Below are 9,666 nucleotides of genomic sequence, written 5' to 3'. Positions count from 1 at the left end.
AAAATCTCTGTGTATATGTATTTTATTTGTTATTCTCTTGTATTGTTTATTTTCTGTGTTCTAAGAGTTTGCATGCAGGTGATTTTTGTATGGGGTTAAAACCTATATTTGGTATCATAGTTGTTTTGGCTTCAAGGGGACGCCTTTGTTGCTAAGGGGTTTGCTCGGGCTTGTGGTAGACCCTGTTCAGTGGGAGATCTGCGGGATCATTTCTGGTGGTGAAAGAAGATGGAAAACAGTGTAAAGATAGAGATTTAGAAATATGATGGTCAGAGTTTTGAGTTGTGGAAACTCAAGATAGAGGATATGTTGGTGGATAAAGATCAATGGATCATAGTAGATCTGGGTACTAAAGCAACAGGAGTGTCCGATGAAGAATGGAAGAAGTTGGATCGAAAGGAAAAGAGCACAATACGATTCTGTGTCTCAGATTCAGTAGTGCTCAATGTATCAGGGGAAGCTATGATGAAGGCTTTTTGGGACAAGTTAGGGACTTTGTACCAATCTATGTCTTTGGTGAATAAATTGTTCCTACAGAAAAATATGTATAACCTGAGGATGAAATATGGAGACTCGGTGATAGAGCATTTGAACGCATTTAATACTGTGGTAAGTCAATTATTATATGTTGATATTAAAATTTCTGATGACGTGCATCAGTTTATTGTGTTCTCTACCAGATTCGTGGGATATTCTGGCTATTGAAATAGGTAGCAATGCAACTGCCTTGCAGTTTGATGAAATGGTCTCATATCCTCTTAGACGGAAAAATATGGAGAGCTAGAATGGTGATGGCTTGTCTGTATGAGGATGGTCCCAGAATAGAAACAAAAATAAGTTATCGAGTGGGAGATCTAAATCTAGAGGGATATCTAAATCTCCAAGAAAACATGTAAAGGTGGTGTGTTGGAAATGTGGAAAGGAAGGGAACTACAATAGAGACTGTAAATCTAAAGCTCCTGAAAAAGGAAAGGGATGTAATGATTCTCCTTCTGCATAGGCGAAAACCACCTCAGATGAAGGTGGGGATGTGTACTTGGATTCTTCAAGTACACATGTAGATCATGAGACATGGTTGATTGAATTAGGTGAAACCATTCACTTCACTCCCCATAGAGAGTGGTTCTACAAGTATGGGAAATACGATGGTGGTAATGTATTCTTAGGGGATGATAGGAAGTACAAAATCATTGGTCCCAGAAAAGTAAAGTTGAAGTTGCACAGCGAAAGGGTTAGAACACTTCCGGGTGTTCTGCATATTCCTGCATTGGCAAAAAATCTGATTTCCAGAAGCAAGTTGGATGATGCAGGTGTAAAAACAGTGTTCAAGAAGGATACCTACAAGATGGTTTAGGGAACACTCGTATTGATGTGGGGAGTTCAGATTGGAACTCTGTACAAGCTGCAAGGTAGTACTGTTGTTGATGGATGCAACAGTTCTGTGGTTCCTGAAAGCGGAGCAGAAAATCCATTGGTATTTGGAGAGAAGACCATGTTGTGGCATCAAAGGCTTGGACATATTGGAGATAAGGGCCTTCGAATACTTCATGGTAAAGGTATGGTAGAAGGTATGAGTAATAGCTCTCTAGATTTTGATTTCTATGAAAATTGTGTATATGGGAAGTAGAATTGGGTGAGTTTTACCTTTGGTTGTAAGGGGGCGAAAAACATATTAGAGCTTGTGCACAGTGATGTGTTTGGACCTGTGAAGGTTCCATTACTAGGTAAGTTTGTGTACTATGTAACATTTATAGATGAATTCTCAAGGAATACATAGATATATTTCCTCAAGAAGAAATCTGAAGTCTTTGACATGTTTAAAGAATTCAAGGCTCTGGTGGAAAACTAGAGAGAGAAGAAGCTAAAGGTGATGAGGACAAATAACGATGGAGACTTTTGCAGCGAGGAATTTGAAGAATTTTGTAAGAAGTGTGATATAGCATGACAGAAGACTACTCCATAGAGAAAAATGGAGTTGCAGAAAGAATGAACAAGACATTGATGGAAAGGGAAAGAAGCATGGTCAGTGGTGTCGGGTTAGGACAATAATTCTGGGTAGAGGCAGTGGAGATGGAATGTTACCTAGTCAACAGATAACCTTCATTAGCATTGGAGGATAAGACTTCACAAGTGGTATGCACTGGTAAGAAACCCTCTGTTTCACATATGACGGTATTTGGATGTGATGCATATGTACATTTTCGAAAGGAGAAAAGAACAAAGTTGGATAGTAAATTTGAGAAGTACATCTTTATTGGGTATAAGGATGGTTTAAAGGGTTATAAGCTTTGGAACCCAGTAACAAGGAAGGTTGTGTATCACCGAGATGTGGTGTTCAGAGAGGCGAAAGATGTTGTTAAACATGAAGTCCATCTAAGGGAACCTGAGAACATAGAGTTTGAGGTTAAGGAGGAAGAATCAGACTCTACATTAGAAGAGGAATCAGAAGATGAAAAGCCACAAACTCTGGTTGTGAGAGGATCAGTTCGAGAAAGAAGGCAGCCAGAAAGGTATAGTCCATCTTCTTTCTGTTCAAATTTTTCTCTATATATTACTAATGATGAGCCTAGAACTGTGAAGGAAGAAATATATTTAGAGAATGGAAAACTCTGGAAAGAGGCCATGGTTGATGAAATGGCATCTTTGCACAAAAAAGAGGCTTGGGATCTGGTGGAGTTGCAGGCTAGAAGGAAACCCATTGGAAGCAAATGGTTGTTAAAGAAGAAGACAAATGCAAAAGGAAAGGTGGAGAAATACAAAGCTTGGTTGGTAGAAAAAGGTTATTCCCAAGTGTCAGGAATTGATTTTGGTGATATTTTTTCTCCTGTTGCCAAGGTGGCTTCTGTTAGATTACTTTTATATGTTGTCATTTCTTTTGATTTTGAGGTACAACAGAGGGATGTGAAGACAACATTTCTTCACAGGGATCTCAGAGAGGATATCGACATGAAGAAACCTGAACTCTTTGCAATGAATGGTAAGAAATAAATCGTATGAAAGTTAAAGAAGTCTTTGTATGGGTTAAAACAATAACCAAGGATGTGGTATCAGAAATTTGGTACATTTATATGGGGACTTGGCTTCACTAGAAGCAAAGCATATCGCTATCTATATTTTAATTAATTGGTGACCGTATTATTTATCTAGTCTTGTATGTGGATGACATGTTGCTGGTTGGAAATGACAAAGAAATTATCCAGGATTTAAAGACCCAATTGTCCTCCAAATTTGCCATGAAATATCTTGGTGCTGTAAACTATATTTTTAGCATGGAAATTAAAAGAGATTGGGAAAAGAGGAAGCTCTGGTTAAACCCAAGTAAGTATGTCGAGACAATATTGCATAGATTTAATATGCAGGTTAGTAAACTGCTAAAGGTTCCTATTCCTGTAGGTGTAAAGTTATCTATTGAATAATGTCCCAAGACACAAGAAGAGGAAGAGGACATGTCTCGTGTTCCATATGTAAGTGTGGTCAGTAGCCTGATGTATGTGAGGGTCTTTACTAGACCAGACATTGCACATGTAGTGGAAGTATTGAGCAGGTTTATGTCAAAACCATGGAAGGATCATTGGACAATAGTGAAGCGGGTTTTCAGGTATTTGTGTGGCACTAGTGATTATGGTTTGTGCTACCAAGGAAGACTAGGATTGGGCAGAGTTTTGGATATTCGTGGCTTTGTTGATGTAGACTGGGCTGGAGATCTGGATCAAAGAACATCTACAAGTGGGTATGTTTTTAACCTAATTGGAGGTACAGTCAATTGGATGAGTAAGAAACAATCTATACTAGCATTATAAACTACAGAGGCAGAATACATGGTAGCCACTCATGTAAGCAAGGAAGCAGTTTGGTTGCAAATATTGTGTTCAAGTATGGTGTTGGAAACGGGATCCCCCAAAGGACAGTTTTGGAGCCAAAAGCCCATGTTTTAGTCAAATTTGTAATAAGATTATAAAGACTCTACATTTTGTGGTCGTGGAGCACATACGTGTTGTAAGTCGTAAAGGGTTTTCCACCCTTAGTTTTGCAAAGCAAAGTCAGCTATAAGAGATCTACCCATGGTCCTCAAACCATGGGATTGTATAGAAAGAGCTAAGCTCTACGTAGTTTTAGAGACACAGAATGTAAGAGAGTCATAGCTCTGATGTATGAAGTATATGTTTCGAGTCAGAGTGTAGGTAGAGGCTCTACAGCTGAGTGCACAGAGGCCTAGAGTAGAAGTCCACAGCCTAGTGCACAGTCCCCTGCATCTATGTGTGCAGGGTGAATAGAGTCTGTAATCACTTGGAATATATCAATAAAGAGAAGCATTCTTCAATTTTTGCGTCTTTGTTCTGATTAATGCATCTTATCATTTTATGTATGATTTTCCTTTGTAATGCTTATGTGATGCGCGAATGTGTATGATTATATTGGCTAACTGAATGCATATAAGAATATCCATTTATGTGGTGTTACCTGTGAGTAACTAATAATATAAGTAGCACACATATACTAGTTTAGGAATTGCACGGTATGTTGCCTTAGCAGCGCAAAAGGTTCTAGATCAAGGGTTAGGGCTACACGAAGGACAACTGAACCCTTTTGCGGAGGTATTGAAGGATGGAATAGAGGGCTCGTCTGGCAAGTCCTAGAGCGAAGTCAACTACACGAAGGCAGGAATAAAGGGAATAAATGACATCACGACCATCTCAGGGTGAAAAAACTTGGTTCCTGCATCCCCCCATACTACTTTGGGTGGAGACTTCGGTCTGTGCTCTAGGGCTGATGCCAAAAGGGCTAGTAGTGTAGGGATTTGTCTGGCTAACTAACACTGAACCTGGGTCAGGCCCCCTCATGCCAACAAATGGTTCCATTGCCGGGACCCGTAATCTGCATAAGGGATGTGTGATATCGTATCACTGGAATCCGACTAAGAAAGAGATAGGAGACTGGTTGGATAGGAAGATCCACGACTTTGCAGCACAAGAGAATAGAAACCTGTGATTGACAAAGGAACAGTGGCTAGATAGGTACCTGTATACAAAGATCCACAAGATGTTTTTTTTTTATCCTTTCAGATTGAGCTATACGAGTGGATCACAAAGCTAGCAGATAGCCAAGGAATATGGAAACTTGACAGTCCTATTGTGTGGACCCCGGAGCTAGTGTGAAGGTTGGAAGCATCAGAGGATAAGATCATTCGCGCTCTTGATCATTGGCTTGATCATGTCATAGGGGGATTTGTAACTAAATTTGCGGTCGACACCTCAATCAACTAAAGTGAGGCGGAGTGGTGCTTCTTCAAAGGATTGTGAGGTAAGTACGTGAAATCTTTGAATACCTATTAAAATGTTATTGTGCGAAAAATAGGTTATGCAGCTACCTTGATTTTTAGGGCTATGCGAAGCAGAAAAAATTATAGAAATGAAGGAAAAAAGGGTCCTGAATATAGTCCGTTGATTTCACCTCCGTGAGGTGACGAGGAGGGAATAATGCAGGTTTCTCCACACAGTGATATTCAGTTAATAAGGCAAGGATTCCTACGAATACCACCTCCACCTCCATCGCAGTTCAATATGGAAAATTCAGTGAACCTGCCTTTGTTGAAATGCTTGGGGAATGAGCATCTGAACCAATTCCGGTTCATTGTAAAAGATATATGGGAAGCTTAGGGAGTTATAGATGATAACATGAAGAAGGCGACATTGGTTAGCACTCTATGAGATCACGTGCTAACTTGGTATATCAAGTATGCTAATGATAACCTGAATGCTAGAGTAGCCGACATCTAGACAACACTAAATAGAGAATTTAGTAGGCCTAAAACTGAAGCATAATCTATTGTGGGGTTCAAAGAAATCACAATGAAACTAGGCAAGACACCTTGGGAACTTGATCAGAGGTTGAAATGTACAATCTACGAATCTAACATGAACCAGACAGATGGACAACATCATGAATGGTTTGTGGCCTCGATCCTGCCACACTTAAGGGTTGTGTTGTCACAACACAACATAATAGCTTAGGTAGAGGCCTTGGAGATAGAAATGAGGATGCATGAAACACCAATGCAAGATCCAAATCTAGGGGTTCAACAGATCCATGCAGAGATGAAAATTATTTGCCTTGAGATGCAAAGCTTGAAGCAGGATAGAACAATTCGACAAGAGGTGCGCGAAGAGGTATGGTGTCTGAAATGCAAGAGTCAGGGGCATGACAAAGAACATTGTCCTATCTTTGTGAACTACCTTATAGGAGGAGGACCAATGCATTTGAGTCCAGAAACTTAAGTAGGACCAAGCAAGGGGCCTGAATTGTGGTGCACTATCTGTTAGGTAGTAGGAAAACATGCCACGGATAACTGTCATCTGTTGCAAAAGTTTGTACAAACACTGTAACAACTATTCTACAACCTTTTTAGGTTAGTAGGGCATGATGAGCATAAATACAGGAGTTATGAATTGATGATGGATAGAACTCTCGCCTATAGGGTTCAAGCCAAAACGTGGCCCCCTCACCAGAGCGCAGGGATGGCACATACAAGATTTCAGGGGTGAGGACGAGGCCAAGGTAGAGGAGGACCTGGTAGAGGTCAAGGATAGTTGATTTGCTACAATTACAGAGGACCATGACATTATTCCTGCGCTTGTACTAACCCAACACATCCGTCATGCAAATATTGCATTCTCTTTGATCATGAAACAGAAGATTGTCCCACATTAATAGCTAGGATACATGACAAAGGGGCGCTACCACCTTCGCCGACTCAGAACCTACAGATGATGAGGTTTGAGGTGCGCAAAGAGGATCCAAACGTGAATATAGTGCTCCAAAGTGGAATCACAACAGGAGATGACAAGGGTAAACAACCAAAAGACAATACATGGGTTCACAAAGCTCCATTAAAGGAAACTGAATTTGATTTGGAGCGCGCACATGAAACCTTCATGGAAGCAAAGAAGAGGTTCACTGAAGTCTCCACCTCAAGAAGAAAGGATGACCTTGAATAGGAGATGGATCCTTCTATGCTTACCACTTTCTTGGAGACCTGCATGAAGCTACTGCATGATAGCAAGGTTGTGAAGGGGCTGCAAGAGCTCATAAATAGATGCGTCGAAAACACTCCTACTAAGTGGCATGTAGTACGAAAGATTGGTAAGCATAAAACAAGGATGGGATGAGAGATGAGACTGATTGCACAAATAGGAGAGTATGAGATGGATCAGGTTATCTTGGACTTGGGGTCAGATGTGAACGTCCTACCTAAAAAAACTTGCGAAAGGATGGGGAGACCTACATTACAATGGTATCCGATTCAACTAAGGATGGTGAATCAGTAGAAGATCATTCCCATGGGGTGGCTATAGGGGGTGACTGTGGATATGGAAGGTGCGAGTGCGCTGGTTGATTTTGAAGTAATAGAAATTGTGGATGACAGCAACCCATATCCTGCACTCCTTGGAATTGATTGGGCTACTGATATGAATGAGGTAATCAACCTAAAGAAGTGAAAGACGATATTTGAGAAGAAATTGCTCCACGTAATAGTACCCCTAGATCCTACTGAAGGATTGCGTTATCCTGAACCAGTCTGTGATTATGAGAGTGATGACAATTTAGACTATATCTATAAGATAACAATGCAAGACCAAGATTGGGTGAATCCAACAGCAAATGGACGAAGTACATGGGATTGCAAGAGTTCATGAATTTCGGACTCTGATGAAGAATTAGAGCATTGGCATAATCATTTACATGAAGTAACTATGCTGAGCTGTAACATGATGACCTGGTCGCTGCACTATGTGTTGTTAGAGGTAACAAATTTTCCTAGTTATGATGGCTTGAATGATGTAGATATTTTTATGGATGCATTTGAGAGAGAGGTAAAAGAAAAGCAACACTTCCAGATGATGGACTGGGCACTGCGTTCTACACCCGCAAGGTGGTGGGGTACGCATAAGGGAAGCTTTGATGATTGGAGCGAATGTAGGAGAATGATGAGAACTCACTTTGGACAGCCGAATATGCAAATGATAGACAAGTATGATGGGTAGGATGATCTGCGTGCACACTTAGCCAAATGGGCCCAAGCTTTTGGAGAGAAGCCCCATCCTAAATGGGTGCACTTGTTCTGTCACACACTGGATATTGTCCCAATGAACTGGTATGTAGAAATAGAGCTCCGCCATGGGATAGGTGAATTGGATATTCTGCGTGAACGATTCATGATGACATTTAGTTTTGAAGACAGGTTTGACAATATTGATGAAGCGCTACAATAGGTAAAAGAAGAAATATTTAGGATATCGCAGGATCCTTTAGACTTGATTCAACCTAAATGGGCTACTTAGTTGAGTCATGAGCTATAATGTTATAATATAATTGCTAAAGAAGAGGACGAGGATCTGCGAAAGATTAACATCCCTAAAATAGAAGGTCACCACAAGGTTGAAGGACCATAGGTTGAGAATCTCAATATAACTGCGCCACTAAAAACGAAACAAGTGACGATGCCATGGTGGATAAGGTCACTGAATTGCTACGCGAATATGAAGATTTATTCGCTACCAAGTTTACAGATCTAAATGGGATAATCAATGACCTAGATATGATGAAGATCACGTTGAAACTTGACGCTAAGCTAGTTAAGAAAATACCTTACTGTCTCAATCCAAAATATAAGGAAAAGGATCGTTTAGAGATAGACAAGATGCTCGCGACAGGCATCATTGAGCCTGTGGAAGAATCTGACTCGATAAGACCTATGGTGGTATAGGAGAAGAAGCAAAAGGATGAAATAAGGATATGTGTGGATCTCAGAAAAGTGAATGACCCTTGTGTACATGATCCTTTCCTAACTCCATTCACTGATGAAGTGTTGGACAATGTAGGTGGCTAAGAAGTATATTCCTTTACTAACAGGTTCTTGGGGTACCACGAGATAAAAATCACGCTGGAGGTGTTGAAGGCTCAAAAAATCGGGACTCCAACAAGGGGGATAACCACCCAGTCCGTACCTTGAGACAGATCCTTTTCCGTTTGGAATAGTGGCTCCGACTCGGGATGATGGGACTAGTTTCCCAATATATTTATGATTTTTGTGCTAACGGGATGATGTTTTTGTTTTTTGGGGTTTTATGGGGTGAATACTTATTCTATCTTCTAACTAACATATGAAATCTATCATAATCAAAGAAAACATCTAACTTTAAGACTATCCCAGGAGTAACATTCATATATGTGATCTAAAATGATTTTTAAAAGTAATTGATAATAACTATCATTCAATCACGATAAGAAAAGAATCAATTTGATAATGATTGTTTCATATAAAAAGTTAGGCGAAATGATATGAGATATATATCACATAAAGAGTCATTCACATATTCAGCATAAAGAATAAATCATCATCATACAAAAGTGCAATAATGATAACTAAGAATTTAGACATTCATACATAAATAACTTTGAAAATGATTTATCGCTTGACACATAAGTAAAAAGTATTAAGAGATAGAAGTACCATTTGTAATACGTCCTACTCATATGCTTTAGCAATATTAATTTATCTTCAGATCACTTAGCATCAACTAAGAGTATAGAAATGCAATTTCAATAGAAGATGCTAAACTCAAGTAGAAAATAAATCTCGTTCCATTAATTTTACCAAAACCTCCT

This window comes from Pinus tabuliformis, chromosome 1_2 (assembly GCF_031772625.1).
Source record: "Pinus tabuliformis cultivar Carrire ecotype Pingquan chromosome 1_2, CPIR1, whole genome shotgun sequence".
In the NCBI taxonomy this organism is placed as follows: Eukaryota; Viridiplantae; Streptophyta; class Pinopsida; order Pinales; family Pinaceae; genus Pinus; species Pinus tabuliformis.
Note: the sequence above shows the minus strand (reverse complement) of the source record.